Source organism: Excalfactoria chinensis, chromosome 2 (assembly GCF_039878825.1).
Source record: "Excalfactoria chinensis isolate bCotChi1 chromosome 2, bCotChi1.hap2, whole genome shotgun sequence".
Taxonomy (NCBI): Eukaryota; Metazoa; Chordata; class Aves; order Galliformes; family Phasianidae; genus Excalfactoria; species Excalfactoria chinensis.
This window is the reverse complement of record NC_092826.1, coordinates 62,429,101-62,452,890: the sequence shown is the minus strand read 5'-3', so window position 1 is coordinate 62,452,890 and position 23,790 is coordinate 62,429,101. Positions and strand designations below refer to the sequence as shown.

Sequence of the window (23,790 nt, the reverse complement as noted above, 5' to 3'; positions counted from 1 at the left end):
AACCTTTCTTCCAACTATACTTTCACAAGACTTGATGGATTCTTTAGTATCTTCTGCACTAATCTGTTGGTGCTGCTGGACAGTCTCAGAACAAATTTTGCCTCATTCTTTTAATAGACATTCTGTACAACAAAGTCTTTCAACAAGAAACATACAAATGATCTTAAGAGGTGCTAAAATATTAATGCAGTTCCTAGCAGTTAAACCAGTCTATTCACAGCTGATCATCAAATGCATGTAAAACCTACAACAAACATGTTTTTCTAATGTAATATGATCAATATCCCTTAAGCTCTCAGCCCATCACTGCTATTTGGAAGGCTAGATTATCAACCACTTACTTCTGGAGCTACACACAGCCAAAGCAGTCCTCATGCAGATCTGTGCTCTCTGAAAATACTTTAGTCCAACATTCATAAAATCAATGACCCATACATTAGAACTAACTTCAAGCCGAAAGAAAACCATTTTTGATGAGTATGTCATCTAACCTACCAGCAGCTGCTCCACCCTGTTGTGCTTTAGCAGGAACTCCAGCTTTTACAATGAATAAAGGATTCCTGCGCATCCTTTCTATCACATTATTCTCCGTATTCACTTCAGTACCCAAATAAACCCCAGCAAAAGCTGAAGAAAGGAAAGCACTGAGCAGCTTGGAGTTGCCCTAATACAGCTATATTACAGCACTTTTCTGAAACGTTATCAGCCAGCAGCTTGTTCTTTGAAGAGGCCAGATACCGAGATCAAAACTAAGTCCAAAGCAAACAGAAGTCTAACCTAGTGTACTTCTCCATCATCTCTGTAACCTTTTTTTTTCCTCTTCTTTTAAACACATGAAACGATAACACAAAGTACTTGGCACTGGAGCAAGGGGGTAAGTTGTGCTAAGAACCTAAAGGCCTGCCAGAATTTGGAGGAAGATACCAAGTGTACATCATTGTAGCCTACATTATGGCTCCTGGAAGTGGCAGTGTCTCCTCCTGCTCCCCAGCATCACTGAACTGCACGACTCAGTACTCTGCGTACTGCCTTTCTCCAGACTTTCAGTTTAGGAAATTTTCCTCAAAAATAAAATAAAATCAAAGAGCCAGAAATGTCAGTTTGAAAAAGGACTTCAATTTTACAACTCCTCTCCGCAGGCAAAGAGCTTTCCGTGGCAGTTCCATTTTTTCTTGAGATATTTATTTCAAATAAATGTACTTCAGCTGTAGTATCTCTCTTCACTTTAAGTAGCAGAACTTCACGCTGTCTCCAGGACTTGAAAACTGAAAACAGCTTTACTGAACTTTTAAGAAACACACATACTTAAACTTTGGATCTGTGAGCCCTACAGTAAAAAAAAAAACTACTAGAAGGTATTGGAAAAGGCATGAACAAAGACGCAGTGTTTCCAATGGTGTTCTGGTTGAGTGTTCCCCTTATTCCAAACCTCACTCCAGTACAGGACTGTTCAGGCATGCTGTCTTCAGACAACAGACATTCTCCTCACTCACATGACACTATAGACATTAAGAGTTCAAAGCAACGAAATGGTCTTAAAAGAAAGGACATGTTTCTGAAGAAACAGTCAGCAATTCACAAACAGGACACTCCAAGCAGCGCCCCAGCCAGCACCAACTGAATCATCTCTTACAGAAGTGCTGTCTGGAGATAACAGTCAAAGCCGAGTTCTGCCTTCGGAATTAGAATTCAGCTTCTTTGTTTGAGAAGTGTATCGATTCCAATTACTTTAAGTACATAATGAACTGAAAATTAAATAAATTCATTACTTTAATTTTAACTTAAATGAGTCCTTAAAGATGCTTTAAAAGTGCCTCTACACTGAACATTCGCTCTTTGATGCACTTAGTGTAGAAATGGCACAAACAGGATACAGACACAAGATCACAGGCTGTTCTCTATACCCTATTTATTCATAATGGTAATCAAACTGTTGAACACCAGAGTGAAAACACAACTCGGACCACTCATATTTAGCCTATGGCAAATCTACACTTGAACCACCTCAAGATCCACAAGTCTGCTGCATAATACCAACCAGCCCAGCTAAGAAATGGATACATGAAGTTACATCAGATAGTCATCCACTCGTGATGGGGAGGGAGACGGTTTTATTTCTTGCTTTCAGTCAGTGCTCATCCAAGCTGCTATGATTATACTCATTTTAGAGTCCTGTTGTGGAGACACCAGATAAAGACCAGTAATAGATACCTTTCGCTTTATGGAGGTCCAGGGTCATTTGTTCAACTTCTTTGTTCTGCTTTTCAGTCAGCTGCTTCCCTCGGCTGCAGTACTTCCAAATCTCCCTCTACCTGTTGATGGTCTATTACAACCTGTTACCAATGTTCTTCTCCCCAGGTCTGCTTCTCACAGATCCTTCCAAACAACTAAAACCTGCTTCCCTCCCCCCATAAGGATCCCGCTGTCATCACTTTCTAATTCTCAGAGCAATCCTGGCTCAAATATGCTCAAAGTTTTAACTACAGTAAGAAACTGCATAAAAAATAATCACCAGAGATTCTACTGCTTGTGTAGCTTAACCAAGGAATGCACAGCACTAAGAAAAACAAGGGAGACCTTCCAATACACTGACTTGCAATTTACAGGACGAAGATTCAGAAAGCAAGACTAGAGCTGTGGGACAGCAGAGCCAAAGGAAGCCAACTCCCTTTCAGCTGGGCATCAGCAGCACATCAGCTGACTTAGCTTCTTGGGGAGCTTTCTAGCAGAGCAAAGCTTCTGAAAGTTGATGCCAACACGGCACAGAAGATGTATGAAAACACTTTCCTCCTCAGCTGAGGATGAGTTCCACAACAGCTGTACAACAGCACAACAGCTGTACAACAGCACATCAGCTGCCACATACAGCCTGAGCTCCCACAACACCAAGCTGCTGGTGCTTTCCTCTCTCTTTGCGAACCTAACTTCTTCCTGGGAAATAAACACAAACTGGAGCAAGCAGAATAGCAGTCCTCAACACAGAGTGACAGTACAACCACCTCTATAGGTATGCTAACTGTTGGGTAAGATCTGATAACAAAGAAAGAGCACAAAAGCTGAAAGCATCAGTGCGAGTCACAGAGGCTATTAAATACCCATTCAAACTGTGGGGGAAAAAAAAACACCACTACAAAGCTCCATCCGGGTACTATCAAAACCAAATACCTCAGGGTATAGAAAAGTTTTGAAGTCTATCACTCCACAACCAGGTTCCATTGCATAGTTATCTACCATTTAAAGGTAGCAGAGAAGAAAAGGATTTTATTTAATGCTTGAAAATAAAGCTCTGGGTAACAGGAGTAGTGTCCAGCGAGATCTGGAGATGACCTACAGAGATCTCCTTGCCAAGGGCACCTTTCCTGAACCAACCAGGTCTCAATGAACACTGGCTTTCAATGACAACTGAGGTCATCACAGTTTGAGTGCTCATCTCCTCTGGCTCTTCAAACAGCAAGAAATTAAAAGCCATCTCCCTGTGAGAAACCAAGACCTGCCACTCAGTAACCTGCAGAGCTCTAGAGCTCAAGTTCATCCCAGAACAGATTGCGCCTCCAGGAGCTGGGGCTTAGCACAGCAGCACACGTGCAAGATATTTATGCAGTGTTCAAAGTCACAAGCTCCTAATGTAATTGAAAGTAAATGCCCCTTATGAATATCCGCATTTCATAGTGCAAAACCATATTTAAACAATCAAAAAGTGAGTAATAGAGCAGTTAGCCAGCTCTTTAATACATTAGCTAAAAGTATATCAATTACATTGATTTTTATGATGGGCTGACTTCATATAATGGACTAAGCTCACTAGAAGGACTGTAAAAAAAAAGGGGGGGAAAATGCTCTTCTGGAATTAGTGGAAGATGGTGTCAAAATGCTTTTAAGACAGGCACGCAGTTAAAACATTTTATTTGGGGATGTTAAATTTAGCATACTACTCTGAAGAATGGATGTGCTGCTCAAGGGGAGTAAAAGCCACGATCACAACACTGCAGATGTATCTTGCAGATTCCTGTGATATTCGCCTTTATTAAAGACTGTTCTATTCCTAGCTAAGAAGCAGGAAGGTTGGACGAGGAGTACGGAGGCAAAATACAGCTCTGCAGAAGGTTAACAGCAGGATGCTCCAGGGATCCACAGAGCAGGCTGCACTTAAGGGCATTGATTAAAAGATCTGAAAAGTAGAAAAGCTAACAGTCAGGGTGGTTTCATCAGTGACAGAAGACTGAAAATGCAACTAACAAGGGGCTAATCAGCCCCAGCGCACAAGTGACACAATGGTAGATAGAACTCAGCATTCATCTCCACTTCTGTGTTTCTGAAAATCAGACAATCGCTACAATGGTGAGCAACTTCAGTAGTGAAGTAGACTTAGTATAAACCAGAAGGGCTGTAAGCATCCCTGCGAAATTCCAGGAAGACTTCTGCTCGGTATGAGCATAGCTGCTGGAAATGAGAAATGCTCAGATGCAAGAGGAGCAGCAGCCAGCACTAGCAGGACGGTAATGCCTTCATAAAGCTACTTGTTCACTCTCAGCTATTACCTGAGAATAGCTGCTCTCATTTTTACACCACATGTCTGAAGAATCTTGGATGAGGAGGTCAGAAATTATTACTGCTCATATAAAGAATAACGAAGCATGACGTGAAAAATACATAGCTATTAGCACACTGCACAACAGCCAGATCAGAAACAGCTTACACTTCGAAAATGAAGATGCTACTCAGTGAAAGTGGGAAGCAGACCCTTCAGAGCTATACTTTTTTGACATGGTGCATAACCACACTTCCATAGTCATTGCTGTGGTGTGGCGTTATAGCCAAGAGCACCAGTGTAAGGCCCACAGCAGCGTTCGGCATCCCTCTCGTGACCTGCCACAGGCCTGCAGCCACCAGGATGCTGAGCAGCTCCACTGCACAGCCTCAGTGCTATAAGCACCACTGGGGCCTGCTGGTGCTGGGGAAAGGAATGGTCCTCATCATACAGGCAAACTTCAGAAATCAAGGTCATAAAGAGCAACATGAACTACAATGGGAAACATACAGAATAATTCGGTCTAAAGCGCGTCACCGGAGACTCCCAAATAAAAGAACTTCAGAACTCTTGTGCAGAGAGATCTGTTTAGAAGCACAATGAAGCACCATGTTCAGAAGAATCACTCTGACTCTCAGAAGGTAACCTACATCCCAAAGGCTTTGTTCACAGGTCACATCAGGAACATCAGCAGGACCCCCACAGCCTTGTGAACCAAACCTCTGTCCCAAGCAGGTATCCTGGGGCTTATGGGAGCACTGGTGAGAGAGCATCCAGACAGAAGACAGGAAAACACAGAAGTCCATAGCCAACATGCAGTGCTACCCACAAGCACGCAGTGCAGGAAGGGCAGCACCAGCAGCAGGGAAACTCTCACAGAGCAGGATGCCAGCAGGGCCAAAGCAGTAGCTCAGCCACACTGAACCACCCTCCCACCCCCGATTCCTGAGGCAGACCCAGCCCATGTTACCCAGGAGAGGGATGTGCCACCGAGCACAAGTGGAGCAGCAACCCTCGGTGCCATGGGGCTCTGCAACGCCCGTCACATGTAACTGCTACCGTCACATGTAAGCGCTACCACATGTCCGTGACTTTCAGTAATGTCACCGGGTGCTGCGCTCCAGATTGAGGAACCAGGCGGCTCTGCTCATACAACTCAGGGCTGTGGGAAGCCAGGCAGCACCCAGCAGCCACCCCACTGCTGTCACTGTCACCTTGATCACAAGGGTGGCTCGCTCCCGGTGTCCTTGCCAAGTGATGTCCCTGCTACTGTCCAGGGACACCACGCCACTTGGGAAACACCTCTCCACTGCATGCACGTGTTACAGACAAGGGGAGCTGACAGCACGCTCCATGCTGACAGTACCACTCACAGGAGGACACACTGAGATCGCAAAGCACCGGGAAGCAAAGTGCTTTCTGCAGTGTAAGCAGCCCTTTGTACTGATAAGGGAAATGACTGCTGCGGCGTTCCACGCACCTGGGGCACCCCAAGCTCACTGCCCATGCAGGGAGCCGAGCTGGGAGCAACAGCACACCAGAACTCGGGGCTCCCAACATGCTGCCGCTCTGTACAGCTGCTGGCCGTGCCTACGTACAGCTCACAGACACCATTTACACGTACGGGAGATGCCGCCTCACTCCGCTCGTTGCCATAAAAGTTCTTTCTCCCAGCAGCGGAGCAACCGGGTTCCATTCCCGGCCCGCACTCCGAGCACCCACAGACCGACAGCTCCTCCGGGCTGACATCGATGGGACCCCAACCCTCGGCCGTGTTCACAGACGGGGGGCAGAGGGCAGAGGAGAGCTCCTCGGAACGGAAGAGAGCTAGGAGCACAGCTATACGGATACCCCCGCACGAAAACTAAGTTACTCAGGGCACCGCTCGGAGGAGAGCCTCGCTTTGCCTCGATCCTCTCCGGCTCGAAGGAAAGAGAACGAGGCTGAGGGCCCCAAACGCTGCCCGGTTACGTAACGGCCCCTCACGGCCGGATCGGAGCAGGGCCGGGCCGCCGCCCGCCGCGGGGCAGGCACGCTGCCGGGGGCCGGCGTGAGGCCGGCGGGGAGGGAGGGAGGCAGGCGAGGAAGGCGGGCTGCAGCCCAGCACGCGGCGCTCGCCCCGCGCTTCCCCCCCGGCGCGGGCCGGAAAGCGGAACCCGCGGCGCCCACCGCCCGCACTCACCTCGGTGACGCTTCGGGGCCGGCGGGAGACGAAGGGCGGCGGCGGGGCTGCCCCGGCCCCGCTGTTACCGGCCGCCCGGGGCAGAGTCCCGCGGGGCGAATCCTCGGGCGACGCCGGCGGCGGCGGGAGGGACGAGCCGCCCAGCGCCCGCTCGCCGCCGCCGCCTCGCAGCGAGTCGATTCGCGGCCGGCCTCGCCGCCGTCGCGCTGCCGGGCGCTCGCCGGGCGGCGGCCGCTACGGCCGGGGCACCGCCGGGCACGGAGCGCCGCCGGCCGCCGCCGCCTCGGCCCCCTCTTCCTGCGGCCGCCGGCGGCCGCGCTCGGGGCGCAGTCACGCGGAGCACCGCGGAGAAGCCGCCGCTTCGCTCAGCGCCTCGGAGCCCGCCGCCGCGCTCCCGCTCCGCATCCCCCGTCCTCCGCGCAACCGGCGGCGGCGCCTCCGGCCGCGCCTCTACCGGCCGCTCTCTCTCGCGCGCCGCTACCGCCCGAGCCCCGCTCAGCGCCGCGTCTCCATCGCCAACGCGGGGGCGGGCGCAGGGAAAGGGGCGGGGGCGGCCCCGGCCGCCCGCGCGCCCGCGCCCCCTAGGTGGAGCCCGCGCGCCCGCCCCGCCCCGCCGGAGCCCGGATGTGCCGCGGGGATGCCGGAGGGGCGTCCGGCTCTCCCCGGTCGTCCGCGTCGTGCCGAGGTGCGAGGGCGGAGGTGTCTCCCGGAGGCTTTGCCCCCGCCGTGTGCTGAGCGCTGCCCGCCTGCGTGTCGGCAGTGGGTGTGCCAGCTGACACCTGGGGATCCGTCGGCAAACGAAAGCATCCTATTGCATCCACGGTGAGCAATGAGTAAGCCCTCTGGGTACGGGGCCCGCTGCAGCATCGGTGCGTTAGATGTGCATCCCGTAATAATGCTTTTAGAGCATGAGTATTTCATAAAGCTGCTCCAGAAACCAAGTGGGGAACATTTAACGCTTGAGTTTTGGGAGCTGCTTTATCTTTCCCTACTCTTAAATCCAGCTTTTTAAAGGTGATAGATCAAAGTTTATAAGCTCTCTTTGAAAAGCGTAACTAGCAAATGAAGTTTTCATGAAGGAAATAACTGTTTTACCTTGAAGAGTAAATCTCCTCTTTGAAATAACGTATAGCTTTAGAGAGTTTGTTTACAGAGGCCAAAAGCTTTGGTATACGGAGCTCAATAACTGTGTTGTGTTCATTATAAACATGAATTCCATAGCAGAAACACTGTATTTTAATACAGCAGAAACACAACATTTTAATAAAACAATCATAAAGGTTGGAAAAGACCAAATCATAGAATCATAGAATTACTCAGGTTGGAAAAGACCTCAAAGATCATCAAGTCCAACCGCAGCCTAACCATAGTACCCTAACTCTAATAACCCTCTGCTAAATCATATCCCTGAGCACCACATCCAAACAGGTTTTAAAAACACATCCAGGGATGGTGACTCAGCCACCTCCCTGGGGAGCCTATTCCAGTGTTTAACTACCCTTTCTGTAAAGAAGTGTTTCCTAACGTCCAACCTAAACTTACTTTGGCGCAACCCTCATCCTGTCACCAGTGAGAAGAAACCAGCCCCACTCTCACTGTAAGCACCTTTCAGATACTGGAAGAGAGCGATAAGGTCTCCCCTCAGCCTTCTTTTCCCCAGACTAAACAGCCCCAGCTCCCTCAGCCTCTCCTCATAGGGTTGATTCTCCAAGCCCTTCACAAGCCTCGTTGCCCCTCTCTGGACCTGCTCCAGCACCTCCATGTCCTTTTTGTACAGAGGTGCCCAAAACTGAACACAGTACTCGAGGTGAGGCCCATCCCAAACGTGCCCACAAACCAGTGCCACATCCACACGGTTCTTGAACATCTCCAGTGATGATGACTCCACTACCTGCCTGGGCAGCCTGTGCCATTGCCTCACTGCTCTTTCTGAGAAGAGATTTCTTCAAATATCCAACCTGAATCTCTCTTGGCACAACTTATGGCCGTTACCTTTTATCCTATCACTGGTACCTGGGTGAAGAGGCTGACCTCCACTTCTTCACAACCTCCCTTCAGGTCGCTGTAGAGAGCTATAAGGTCTCCTCTGAGCCTCCTCCAGAATGAATGTTCCCAGTTCCCTCAGCATACCAACTTATGCTCCAGATCCTTCACAGCTTCATTGCCCTTCTCTGAAGGAAGGAAAAAAAAAGGTGTTCAGACAAATTAGGTGCATGCTGGGCCTATTTTAAAGATGCTTAGACTTCCCACACATCCATTTTTACCTCAGACAGACAAAACTGGTGTATTCAGAATCTTCCCTTGCGCTCACAGACAAGCAGTCACTTTGGTAGACCAGGGCCTGCATCTCCATGTATGTTAATGCACCGACATTTTGTCAGCCACATGCCTGATCCACAGCTACAGCCTCACTGGGTGAGGCTGCTGAGGAGAGGAAGCTGCCAGCCATGCAGGCTGCGTGTGGCTGCATGTGGCTGAAGTAGTCTGATCATTCATGCTCATGATCATTCATTCATCAGATAGAGAGCATTTTGAAAAATGCTTAGAACTGCAGTCAGGTGACAGAGGAAACCTGCGTGTAGGAATACAAAGAGGCATTCTTCATGTAGGCCCCAGCCCCACATGGTGCTCATGCGTGTGCTCGCTTTCATTGAGTGGAATCAGATTCCTTCTGCACTTACGCAGTCGAAGCGCTGGAGCCGTGCTGCACAGCTCAGCTGACACATTCATTGGGGACTGTTGTTGTGACAGGTGGCTTCCCTCGGAGAGGTAATGCACACCGGCACAGGAACTGCAGAGTTGCCCTCATTTAGCATTTATAGGCCAAGAAACAAGTCTGCGTGTGTTTATACACAGCCGGATAATAGAAGTAGTATCAGCCTTTCCTATGCCAAAACTGTGTGTTTCCAATTTACGCTCACAGTTTTAGCAAGAATGATTTATTGTATGCAAGCAGTTTACCATATGCAAGCAGCTTAACACTTGTTCCTTGATGGCTGCTGATGCCGTAGGACGTATCCCAAATCCCTCTGTGGAATGTCTTTATACCACCTCGATTATCTATGCTATTGCGCTGCAACTGAGTCTCAGAAATTCACTTAGCAAAAATGTCATCAATTTCATGAAAAGCAAAAGTCAATGCGAAACCTCCAGATACAGGCAAAGACACGGTGAGAAGCGAAATAAATTCAATAAACCATGCAGATAAAAAGATGTAATTTTTGGAATAAGCGTACATTCAAAAATGCAGTCTATAATTTAAGGACTAGGTTTATGGCTCTTGTATTAAGAGAAGTACATCGAGAGTCAAGTATATGGCTTGTGGAACCCTAGTAAATCAACTTTGTAAAATCACTCTTGGAGGGATCTTTTCCAATATGTACATATTCAAGTCATGAGAACAAATAAACAGACTTCTAAAATTGTTGTGATGGTTTGTAATTGTAGCCAATGTTATCCTTCTGATTTCATGAGACTCAAATTCCATACTGCACAATGCCTGGGGGGGAATAATACGAGATTTTTCTGGCTTTAGTTAGATATTTGTCAAGTCGGCTTAAGGCCAAGCTGTGCCACTCCTCTCATGTGCCCAGAACACCACAAAAGACTGAATCTGGGACAGACAGACAGTATATTGCAGAGGGAACCTCCCATGTAGTTTGCACCGCAGCCAACACTAATGGGCAGAGACACTTGAGCAGGTCTCCGCCCCACCCGCAGCTACAGAAAATGGGCTGAAAGGAACAAAGGGGCCTGTGAGCTTTCCAGGAAAATCCCAGATCTGCTAGGGTCAGGACAGAGGAGAACTCAAATTCAGGCTATCTGCAAGGTGAACAGAGACGGAGCATGACCAAGTGTTATGGCGGCAACAGTGACGAGCAGCATCGCTGAAGAATCCTCACAGAGCTGGGATTAAGGTGTGCTGTCTCTGAAGCAGGTCAGCGTGTCAGGGTTGGGCAATTGGCTGCAGCAAACTGAAGCAGCATTCCATTTGAGCTGAGTGCAAGCAAGTGGCCAAAGTGAATTCGAGGGAGGTCATCTTGCACTCCTTTGGTGTTTAAATGGTGTTTTTAAAAGAAAATCATAGAAATAAAAAGCTATTTATATGCCAGATACAATCATCTCTGGAAAAAGAAATACATAAGTACTGTCTTCATGTCAACCGTGGGGAAGTGTTTGTCCCACTAGAGCTAATTGCCAATGAAGAAACTGGTGTTTATTGTTGAGGTTGTTACAAAGGGGGTCATAAAATAATTTTATTATAGCGAATGTCGATCTGTATTTGCATTATTTCCATCAGATTGTCTTTGTTTTACAAGCTGTCTGCAATAGCTGTTCTTGGAAGGTCTCCAACAAAGCATTCTCTTTGGGGCTACTAACTGCAAATAAGATTAAAGCTTAATATGTCTGGTAATCAGTTTTCTTTTAAAGAGCACAATTTGATTTCTCATGGTCAGCTGGGATCCCCCATATCCTTTTTCTCTGTTTTTCAACATGCTGCTCTCAATAACCCCCTCCCCTCCCAGAAGCCAATCATCTGCCCACAGCTGTACAGTCACGCTTCTCCTGAACTGGGAGGCAGTCATACACGACTTCTACTCCAGAGTCCAAGAACTTCTATCAGTTTAATGCAACTTGCTTTCGTTTGTTTGTTTTTGTTTGTTTGTTTGTTTTGCCTCCAGCCCCGGCAAGAACAAAGTGTTTTATGTCCTCCATTTGTTCCAGTGTCATGCAATGAATTTAGATAGCTAAAGCTCATTTACTCAAACCAGGAAAACAGGAGCAGGTAATCTCTTTACTCCTCACCTATACCACCGATTTGTTCCAACAGAGCTGCAGCTGTATTGGGTGAATTTGTCTTGACAGGAATGAAAATGCCCTTTTCAAGGAGTGGCAGGAAAGAGAGAGACACACGAGGTGGAAGGGGTGATCCTGCCCCTCTAATTCCGCACAGGTGAGACTCCACCTGGAGTACTGTGTCCAGATGTAGAGTCTTCAGTACAGGAGAGATGTGGACATGTTGGAGTATAATTAAAGTAGGGCCACAAAAATGATGTGAGAGATGGAAAGCCTCTCCTCTGAGGGCAGGTTGAGGGAGATGGGGGATTCCTCCCCACCCCCTCAAGCTGGTCTTACCTCACTTGTAAAGATGGGAGGAGGAAATGTCTGGGATCTGTGCTGGCTCCCTGGAGCAGAGGGTAGAGCACCTTCCCATTTCTCAGGGTACAAGAACTGCAGCACGCTCACTTTCCATAGATACTCCCTGAGCCCAAGAGTGAACAGCTCTTTTGTGATTTGCTCTTTTTCTGTGGTGATCAGGGACAAGACATCTCTTTCACCCATTCCTTCCCCAGTGTTGGACTGGAAGTATAGCACTGTCCTATACCTTGGGAAAAAGTTAAGCAAGGAAAAACACTGGACTGCCAACATTGAACTGGGTAAGCATAACCCTATGGATATCCCATCAGGCTGTTGACCCAAATTACTGAATTTGGTACCATGTCCAAACAGAATAGCAGCTACACTGTGTTACTAACATCTGGATTACATACTGTGCCACAGGAGACCATGAACCATTAGGGAAAGCATTTGGTAAGCGAGGATGCTGTTAGTGACTCTTGATCATTTTTTCAGTATTCCTAGAATCTATCCTGACCGCATATTACAATTGTCCTATTTGATCTACTGGAGCCCACCATTTCCAGTGCGTTAGCCCCTCATCAGGAGTTAGTTTATCAAAACACAGTCCTCAGTCTTCACCTCTGTTAATTCTCCTATTGAAAACAAAGTTCAGGGCAACATCAGAGCACGCTGATGTGTTTGTCAGTTTGCTTGTCAGAGGTCCAGGATGATTTAAACCAAGTCATGCTAAAGAGCACATTTGCTTCCAGATATTCCATTTCAAAGAATATAAACAGCAGTATTCAAAACGCTTTTGAAAGGTTTTGGCAGGTATAGAAGTACTTCCATTTCCATCTACATTAAACCTGGAGCATATTCATTACTCTTACATAGTATGTTGTTATTCCATATGTCAAAATTTGTTTTGGTAGTTATTTGGAAGTTTGTGTTACAGGGAAATAAAAGAAGAGTGCTGTATTTCTAGGATATTCCTGGCACAACAATGAAATGTTTCAACATATTAGAAAACATTTAATCTAATGAGAGTATCCACAACTACGAAATGTGGATGTTTAAGCCACAAAAGAAAAATAACTATCACATTTCACTCAAATATACATGTGACCTCAAGGGCTGAGGGTTTATCACAAACAGCTCTAGCCTTTACAAAGTGAAAGGGATTGGTCCTGTGCTGGGAGAAATATGAATGAGCTTTCTTCCAAGAAAAATAGAAGTGGCCTGAGGGCAACATAAAGGTATAGTAAACCTTGAAAAGATGAAGCCTCTATTTTATTTTTATCAGAGTAGCTTTATGCTATGGATAAACAAAGATGAGGTATAATTTTATGTAGCCGTTAGAAAGTTTATAAGCCTGGTTAATGCGACTTTTCTCAAGCAGTCTTAAAAACAACAGTAAAACCAGCAAATAATACGTTTGCTTGATATACTGTTGAGTCTACATGATAGCAAGGCCCCTATCTAACAACGTTCATTCTTCCTGCAGATGAGATCCCAGTGTTCCTATTTCAGCAGGATGTTTTGGTCATTGGCTTAAAAAACAATAAGCGATTAAAGCAAAAGCAGATACTAAATGTTTTCACATAGGAGCCCGTAACAGATTTCTCACCCAAATGGCTCCGTCTATCCTTCACACTGTGCCAGCACTGTTAACATAGTGGGTCAGCAATACCAGTTTTTGTCAAACACAAAACAAGGCTATTTGGGGGGTGCTTGGACACCACTTTGAAAACAGTTCCTTGAGAGAGATAGGGATCTTCTAAAAAATGGCTGCAAAAGTGGCAGCCACGGGCTTTAACTTTGCACCTCCACGGTGCTGACAATAATTAGGCTCGTATGCAGAAGAGCAAAGGAGAAGAAGGGAGCTTTCCAAAGGCAGGTCTGCAAAACAGAGGTGCTGTCTTCTCAACACAACCATAGATTAACCAGAGTAAAATGCTGAATACATCACTGTAGAGATGCACTGCATCATTGCGTTATGCTTTCAGTGACATGTGAATAGCCCATTTGCCTTCAGCAAGTTCCTGGCGGAGGCAAAGATTGGAACGTAACAAACAGTTGTGTTAGGAAAGCACTATTTATTATATATGTGGTTGTGACGCACAAACAGCACAAGAAAGCGGGAACAATTCTTCTCAGTCACAAGCTTCCAAAGAAATTATTGGCAGATAAAGGAAGGAAGTGGATTGATGTGGCAAAAGCACACTACTTGCTCACTTTCCAGGAGAAACAAGCCCTTAGTGAGTACCTCTAGGTTTTCCCATTAGTCTGGTGTTCATACAGTAAAGCGAGCATTGCTTAGCAATTCCACATATTACTTGCAGCCTAAAAACTGCACCCATAAGCTAGATTCCAGTTTTATTGCCCAGTTAAAGTCTTTAAAGAGCCAACGCCCACTGCAGTTCAATTATTTAATTACATTTTCTGCTTATCTAAATGACATTACAAATGAATTACACCTGCACGAATGGCTGGTTTGGGTCAGGTCACAGGTTCTTCTAGCTCAGTATCTTTCCTTGGCACCCTTAGAAGCTGTGTGCCCAGGGCTAGGACAAATGCAAGGTGGCATCTCGCCTGCTTCCAGATGAACCTTGGATTAGTTTTTCTCTTCAATACAAAGGTGATTTGCAGCTCACTTCTTTTCTCTTCCATGAGATCTGCAGAGGTCTGCAGAGACAATAACCTTGCAGATCATTCTCAGCTAGGTCTCTATGTGTGTATGTGTTTAATAGGCATGTACTGCATGTACTGTCCACGCTTAATCACTGTGTATGAGCTTTGTAAGGCTGCTGGCAAAAGCAAAAGACACATATCATCTCTGTGTCTTAATTCAGCTTCTCCCCTGTGATCCCACCCAGGCTACAGGAAGTTGTAGACTCTCCCTAGGGTTTTGATTTCCAGAACCATTGGATGACATATGCAGAGTCAAATAATTCATGTGAAGTACAGAGGGGCTTTTCTGTAAAACCAAGGAATAATCCACAGGTCAGACTTCTTTGTTAACAATTTTCAAGTATTATGAAATTGTCTAACATTCTTCCAGCTCTTATTCTTAAAAGTCCTTCCACTCCACAATGTCAAAGCATAAAATCTTTTACCCAACATACCTTTTTGTAATGGGATTCGTACAAATTTTTGTCATGCTGTAGAATCATAGAATCATAGAATTACTCAGGTTGGAAAAGACCTTGAAGATCATCAAGTCCAACTGCAGCCTAACCAGTAGCCTATCTCTTAAAAAACAACCACGAAACAACACCACAGCAACAAACCTCTGCTAAATCATATCCCTGAGTACCACATCCAAACGGCTCTTAAACACATCCAGGGATGGCGATTCAACCACCTCCTTGGGGAGCCCATTCCAGTACCTAACCACCCTTTCTGTAAAGAAGTTCTTCCTAATATCCAACCTGAACTTGCCCTGGCGCAACTTGAGGCCATTTCCCCTCGTCCTGTCACTTGTCACTAGTGAGAAGAGACCTGCCCCACTCTCACTGTAAGAACCTTTCAGGTACTGGAAGACGGCAATAAGGTCTCCCCTCAGCCTCCTCTTCCTCAGACTGAACAGCCCCAGCTTCCTTAGTCTCTCCTCATAGGGCTGATTCTCCAAGCACTTAACGAGCCTTGTTGCCCTTCTCTGGACCTGCTCCAGTACCTCCATGTCCTTCCTGTGCTGAGGTGCCCAAAACTGGACACAGTACTCGAGGTGAGGCCTCACCAATGCTGAGTACAGGGGCAGGATGACTGTGCAGTGAGGATCTTTGCTATTGGCGCATTCACCACTTTCCTTCCAGGAACGCGCTCGTTTTAGTCAAAGTGGATAAAAAAAAAATCACTACATCTGGAACTGCTTTAATGCTCACCATTCGATTCCTAAATCCTGCACCAGTACTGAGCACACCATAGCTGAGCACAAGGCCAGCATGGAGGGATTAGAGAAAAAAATGCAGCACCTCAAGGCAGTGCTTGGCAGCAGCTGTTTCAGCCCTCCAGCTACAGCAGCTGCCACAGCCAACAGAGCGCTGCTTGGAATGGGCAAAATAAGGAATTGCTGCCTGACCTGTCGATCTGCTTCTCTCTTGCCACCTTGTGACTTGCCTGCACATTTTAACCCTTCCTTTATGTGGTACAAATAGTTCTGCCTGGGTAGTAAAGTTGTGGATCCAAGAGTAAACCTGTTTTCATCTGTATTATGCAACACAGCCACAGAAACCTCCCCTCCCTTTTCCCCACATCCCTTTGCTGCTAAATTAAGGTAAGCCACATCATTTTTTGGATATATGCTCAGAGATTTTAGCACAGGTGGACAGCACAGAAAGATTATTTCATCAAATATAACAAGCAAAGAGGCTGTGCAAGCAGTGAGCTATACCCTTAGGAGCAGATGAGAAAAAGCTAGAGCACATACTCTACAACCAGGACAGCAGCACTTAAAGTAAATGTATGTATTTAATTTGATAGGAATCTATTTTCATAACTTTATTTTCCTCAGCCAGTTCTAAAATAAGGCTTAACCCTCCAGAGTGCCATTTCTAAGACGGTTTCCCATCATGCAAAAGCCTATGAGCTTTCAAGCGCACATGAGCAGCAGATGTGCATGAGCAGAGAGCTCCATAAGTAGGTATTTCCAGAGAGCTCAGATAAAGGCCTTAATACAATGCCCACATACCACCATTCCCTGTGGGGCCCTGATGCCCGCTGGGGCAAAGAGCTGATGGAAGAAAGCCAACAGCAGCGTTTCCCTTCTGAAATGATATTTCCTTTCTGAGCCCTCCTGAAGGGCTCACAACCTGTGTGGAGCCTGTTGGCCTGAGTAAGTCAACAGCATGACGCAGAGCCCATTGGTGGACATGGAAAATGGCAGTACCTGCTGGGTTTGTGATCTGCCTTCCAGCTGCCCTAGGCCACAGCATCTTGGCTTGTGCTGCCAGGAGAGTCAGGGACTAAAGCACAGCATTGACATTTCCCAAATACTGTCTGGAGGTTGCACCTTCACATCTCAACAAAATCTCGCTCCTCCTCTAACTACCTCAGCGTTCACAAGATCTGAGCATTATGACACGCTGTGAGTACTTGCACTTAGCTGGGTGAACAAGCTGTACACACACCACCTTTCTTTCCCAAAGGACTCACACATTTTGCTAACCACAGTTCAGTCCAAGTCCTGCTAGACAAATGGCTACACTTACACCACAGCCAGTAGATGCCATGCTGAATCCTACCTAACTTCGCATCACCCTGCAATGCAAGCAAGGTAACTCTTGCTTATGGGGACGCAAACTGGGGAGCTTGAGGGTGCAAGGTGTGCCAGTGACAAAGGGCCAGAAGGATCTAAGCTCTTACTTCTCATTCCCATTCACTAAGCCACACTCTTGTTACACATGCCTCTCTTTCTCAGTGCCACTTATCACTGTTAAACAGTAATACTTGTTTTATATTTGAAATACCCTTTTGCAAGTAAAGAGGAGGCTTAGTGACAAGTGATTTCTTCTAGGACGCACTCCTGCCTTGCAAAGTAAGCGTTAAATCTCTCTAGCTGAAAGATCATCTATGGTCTGCACAGTTACTGTTTCATTGTATGACATCATCCCTAGCACATGCACAGCCCAGAATTATTCTCTCTGAAATTTGCTTTCATTACCCTCAGATTGTTAAACATCACCTAATGGCAGATGGGTAGCTGATGTTTGCTGCCAAATTGATTTTCATGCTTATTTCTTTTGTTACACGCTGAGTTCTCTTACCTTTTGTGTCTGCAAAAGAGCTGAAGGTGTATTTTAGGATACAGGCAGTAAATTCTGCTAGCCTATTTGCTTTTTCTCTGAAGCTGTGTTTGTTTACTTTTTAGAAAGCTGCTTCTTTCATATAGCAAACAATATTCATTTACACACTGCTACACATCCTCTGGTATTACCTCAGCTGAAAATACAATTTTCCACTCAGCACCTTTGATGTGGGACTCCAGCCTTGTGTGCAGCCAACTTCTGCCGACTGCAACCCTCTCTGTCTCTGCAAAGGAGTGACCTTTTAAAGCTACATGGTTTTATCCATTCAGTATCACTGCTCCAACCAGCTGAACAGTATCAGCGTGATCTGAGGTCTCTCTGAAACCGGAAGGCTTAATCAGAGCCCATCATCATTCAGTCTTTGGGAGCATTTGTCAGAAAGACAATGCAGGCTTAAAACTGATTTCTTGCAGGACCCCTGAATGGCTGCTGTGAAGAATAAGGAGATGGCATTGATACAAGTCCCATAAGGAAACTCGCTTTAACCTGAAGGACGATAGAATTCCCTAAAGCTGAATGCTATGCAAGCTACTGCTCGAAGATATGGGCAATGTTTTGATGGTTTTGCTGTTGCCTTTTTTTCCACCTAGGCCTTGGAGTAGCTTTTCCCTTAGTTCCAACAGCAAAGCCAGCACCTGTAATTTGCTACTAGCTGCACGCTTTGGCTATAGTGGGTCAGGCCCTTAATCTGAATAGCACTGTTTGTAATGAACCAGGTAACCTCCAGGGCATTTCACTTTCTTAATGCAAAGTTATTTACTTCTATATAAAGCATGTTTTTGAAGGCACAAAACACAGCACTTCTAACATGCAAAGGGCAATGAACCCCTATTTACACATTCAAACAGAAGAGGAAATGCCTCTCTTTCTTAACTTCTTCTAGCTATGCTGTTGGTCAACCACAGTCTGCAGTTGTACTAAATTAGTAAATGTACTGAATTTTCCTTCTCTAACACATCCACTATACTTCTGTTCGGGCTCTCGCTTCTCGCATTTGCTCACCTTGCTACATCCCAAACAACAGCTCCTGATGTTCTAAACAGTGCCTTTATTAGCGGTGGTGTTTCAGGGGCACTCCCCTGGAAATTTGATTATACTTTTAGATGAATATAGATACAGAGAAGAAGAAACGTACAAAACTGATTATTTTCCTGTTTGAAAACTAGTTTTCCTGCTGTTCAGGACAGATGGAGAAGAAAGAGATGATACTTAATGAGGTGGGACATATTGTACTTCTTGTCTGCAGTGCTGAGCCAGAATACAATATTTTTAACATGAAAACCAAAGCAATAGATAACGGGCCTTTCAAATACTGTTTTGAAGTGAAAACCAATACACAAATGAACTCATCTCACCTGATTTTCTCATGGCAATAATAGACCAGTTTGGTTTTATTGGTTACATTTGTATTCATTACTGCTGTCTCTTCCTCCTATTTCCTACCCCTTCTCTTTTTCTGAGAAAATAATCAGAGGGTGAGATGCTTGCAGAGTAACCCTCAAGATAAAAATATCTTAAAGAGCATGCACAGCTTCTCAGAATTCTTCCCAAGCCTTCTGCTAAAGCGATATGGTCATGCATTGTAGGCCTCACGCTGAGCTCTGGTCAGTGTGCGTCATGGTTTTGCACCACCGGAATAGAAATACTGTTCTGGCTAAATCACCGTACTTACAAAGTTTGTAAATGCTCTTCTGGGCAAGGATGAGTTGTCCTCTGCCCTCAAACTAAAAAACTGAAACCATCTGGGAAGAAAAAAGGATGTCTCCATTGTCTAACAATGAGATCACATATCAAGTATTGCTTATTAAGAAATACAGATGTGATCTGGGAAGCTTGTAGAAAAGAAGGCTCATCCAAAGGTGGTAAAGTCAGTTGGAAGATTGCTGTTGATTTGAATAGACTTAGGGTGAACCCGACAGGAAACAGCCACATACCTCTGTCCGTCAGTCCTGGATCTTACAAAAGCTGCATTTCGCTCCCTTTACTGTCCATTCATAGCAGCCGGATTTATCTTGACCATCATTGGTCATCAGCACATTGGGGAATTTACTATCTTTGGTCTACAGCCTTTCCTTTCTCTAATATCCTCACGGCTATATGATTTTTTTCCTGTTCAGGCCAAATCAGATGAGCTCTGCAGTGGTTCTAAAAAACAATAAAGTAGCTTTTGAAATTTCACAAAGCCCACTCAGATTATTTAGATGTAATATTGCAATAATTCTAAGGTAATTGTTGTCTTCTGACACATGGTTTTTGTGCTTATGTGTTCAAATTACCATTTTCAAGCCAAAACCTAAAAGCATTTTGCTGTAAGTAACAGTAGATGATAATGCGAAAGCTAATGGAGATTGTGCTTACCACTGAATATGGCAAAAAGGAAAAGTCCCAAGAAATTTACCATCTCTGGGATCATAAAATTCAGTGGGACTACTTCCAAAATTAAATTAACATTTCTGGGCTAAGTATTTGTGAGATCAGTTTCGTTTTGCAGACATAAGACACAAAATTGCCCCTTGAGACTAGGAGAATAATTCTGGCTAACAGGAGGTGTGTACCCACCCTTCGTATAGTCAACAGCAAAACAGCAATAGCAAGAGAGCCCTTCAGATTGCTTTTCACATGCTCTCACTCACACCTACATAAATGTATATAAAGTTTCATCTTCCAATATATGTTTGTGGGTGCATATGTGTGACTTCCAGTAACATAAATACACATTAAAATCTCCACGTAAGTGTGAAAATCCAGTCTATCCGTGTTGCATAGCATATTTTGTCATATAAGCATAGGTAAGTCATCAAAGCAAGTGGGCAGTCAGAGGAGGGAAATACTTTTGCACAGCTTGCCACTTCATTCTCACCAGACATTCACAGAAGTCTTGTAACTTCAGTATTAGCATCACATCATCTATTAGAGTAAGTGGAGTAACTCCAGTCTTTGGATGAATTCTCACTTCCGCAATGGTCACTGAAGAGTGTTCCTGTTTTCCAGAGGAATCTGAAGAAACCTTGCCTCACCAGGACAGAGATCATCCAGATAGGACCATGGCAATCCTGGTAAGCTGGGTCTTGGTAGCTTCGCAGTTTAAAGGACTGGATCATTGTAACCATCAATGAGGGAAAAATCTGCTTCCTACACAGATGACTTCAGACACAGCAAAAATTCCCTCTTTTCAAGCAGCAACGCAGTTTTAAACAGTACTTTATGAAGGTGGGAACTGATGTCAACCACTGCTTCAGGAGAAGGTAGATTAACAGTCTGGCTAGGTATTCAAATCTAAAAATCACAAGGTATCGTATAACCCACAGGAAAGCCCCCAGCACCTCACCATGCTGTTCAAACCATTTCATGATATGAACACAGAGCTCCTACCAGGCTGAAGGTTTTTTTTCCCCTCTTTGTTTTAACACTAAACTGAGATTCATCCAAACATTTCTCAAACAAAATGAAGCTATTTTATCTTTTAAGTAGGAGACTGAAAACTGCCTACATGCCTACCACACCGTTATTGCTTCACCAGCTAAAATTACATCCCAGATTGCTCTCATTTAATCAAAAGCCAGTTTTCTTAAGTCATTAAAAAGACCTGGCTTCTTGACACTAGCTATTATCTGCATTAAACAACCAAACCAGAAAAAATAAGGCAAGTGTGAAAAGCAAAAGTATTTTAATACAGTTGGAGCAGACATCTTAGTCAAAGAAATAATAAGAAGGGAAAAAAAAGCAGCTTTCAACAAGCGTTGGTGAAACGCACATTAAGAAAATCAAGAAAATTCCGATTTTGTTATGGTAAAAGTAAGATAAGCATCAACATTTTACATTTTGTAGCATCTGTTTACAGTGAAGATTATTTTATTTGAAGCGCTATAAATTAGCAATTGTTTATCCACAGTAATGGACTCAATTACTGCTTCCCCAGATTACGCAACGAGCATCTTCAGTAACTGAGATAATTAAGCAATAAACATATACTTGGAGCTACAGCGAAGCTTTGCCAGCATTAATTCCGACAAATCAGAAGACATGCACACATTGCAGTGTCATTTATTTGCACGCCGTTTTTCAGTACTTTGTCTTTCACTACAACACTTTTGTAATGCTAATGCACCACTGCTTTGGAAATAATTAAAATTACAGCCTGACCACATGCAGTTTGAAGAAATTAGTGCCTGACCTTCAGCGCTACACAGGAACACCTACACGTCAAACAAGGCTCAGCAGCACCAGAGGAACCTCTCCATGCAAACTCACACGCTTATCCTAAGCAAAACTGTGACAGCCCTTTTTTGATTACACAAAGATGTGTGCAGTAGAGGCTTACATCTTACAGAGATTTAATTAAAAAGAAGTCTCCCCCAAAATCTCAGTGTAAATGCTATCAGTTATACCCAGCCTTTACATCTGCCCAAAATATCCTTTATTCCCTTTATTTCTTCAAGATTTTTTTTTGAAGGCCTGACACTTAAGTTCCTCATGGTTGCTTTTGGAAACCTAAACCTCAGCTTTACTAGCGTCTGAGAACAAAACTGCTTCATACAACCAAACTTGCAGTATCTACCATCTCTCAGAACCCACTAATTGAGAGAGACAGAGTGTCACTGCGGATTAATGCGCCTTCATTCGCTTTGAGCACCTGAGCTGAATCTAAGCTGCAAAAAAGTGACTAAAAAATCAATCTAATCTGACAGTGGTGAAATTATTAGGTATAATCATATGCATTCTTGGTTCCTTATGTGGAGAAGCCAGATTCCTCAGAAGATTTCCAACAAGGAATTTCAATGATTACGTGTAGGGGTTTGGTCAGAACAGTACAGAAAACATCTACAATCATAAAAGATTAAAAGTGATAAAGGTAGTATCTTCCGTGCGTAACTGTGTTTAATAGTTGCTACAGGAAACAGCACACCTCCACATCAGAAGTGTGTGCTGGAGGAAGGAAGGAACTGGGGGAAGGGGAAAAACCTTGAGAAAAACCCAGATGCATCATTTTAAATTATGCAATAACGAGCATTACATTTTTAGTGACGGGCTCCTCTTCATTACAGAAGAAAACTTAGCTTGCTCGTGCTGTGAAATCACTTGCAAAATTCCCTATTTGCCACGGGCTGTATATATCCACCTAGGGCAAACAAGAATTCAGACCTTTTCTGATGTGACAAGCAGAGCGCAACTCTGACTGAAAACTCAATCTTGCTGAGCCACATTCAACTACAAATTAAAAGATGAGGAAAAAAAAGACACTACAACAGGCTGACATAGCCTTTTATTATTATTATTATTATTATTATTATTATTATACTAATCTGAGCAATAATATAACACCAAACAGTGCAGAAATAAAGAACACGGTTTGTTTAAATAGTAATCAAGCCTATTGAATAGCTTCAAATGCATCTGCAAATCTTTTGTCTCTATAATATGACATATCAACAGCACGCTGTTAACGAGGTTCTTCCTTGAAATCATTTTTCAGGTAGTAAAATGCATTCATTTCAGTATACCAAAACCAATGATTTCACCAATGATGAAACCATTGTATTCTGAATGCTGTAAAGCAGAGTAAAGCAATGGGTCAGAACTAGGAAAGTACTACTGGGATTCGATTTTCAACATTGTATTTGGTGAAAAGAATAGAGTTTCTTGTGTAAAAGAGAATCACATTCACTACTACAGCCGTATTTTTTGGAGATATCCAAAAGCACATGGACAGTGGAGAACCAACTGATAGAGTATATCCTTGAATCATAGAATCACTCAGGTTGGAAAAGACCTTAAAGATCATCGAGTCCAACCACAACCTGACCATACTACCCTAACTAACAACCTTCTGCTAAATCATGTCCTTGAGCACTGCATCCAAATGGTTTTTAAACACATTCAGGATGGTGACTCAACCACCTCCCTGGGGAGCCTATTCCAGTGCTTAACAACCCTTTCTGTAAAGAAGATTTTCCTGATATCCAACCTAAACTGACCCGGACACAATTTGAGGTCATTTCCCCTCATCTTGTCACCTATCACCACTGAGAAGAGACCAGCCCCACACTTGCTGTAAGCACCTTTCAGATACTGGAAGAGAACAATAAAATCTCCCCTCATCCTCCTCTTCCGCCGCTAAGCAGCCCCAGTTCCTTCAGTCACTCCTCAAAGTA

General features: G+C 44.7%; 1 protein-coding gene across 3 annotated transcripts in view; it reads right to left on the bottom strand.

Moving 5' to 3' along the window:
- The window catches only part of GALNT1 (polypeptide N-acetylgalactosaminyltransferase 1), a 101,461-nt gene that overhangs the window by 68,519 nt on the left and 9,152 nt on the right, over positions 1–23,790 (bottom strand). For 2 of the 3 annotated variants that reach the window (XM_072327734.1, XM_072327735.1), the window contains exon 1: positions 6,711–6,913. The exons of the other annotated variant lie outside the window; for it this stretch is intronic. The gene's annotated coding sequence lies outside the window, so the exon portion shown is untranslated. Of the gene's footprint in view, positions 1–6,710; positions 6,914–23,790 lie in introns of those variants that run through there. 3 annotated transcript variants of the gene reach the window in all.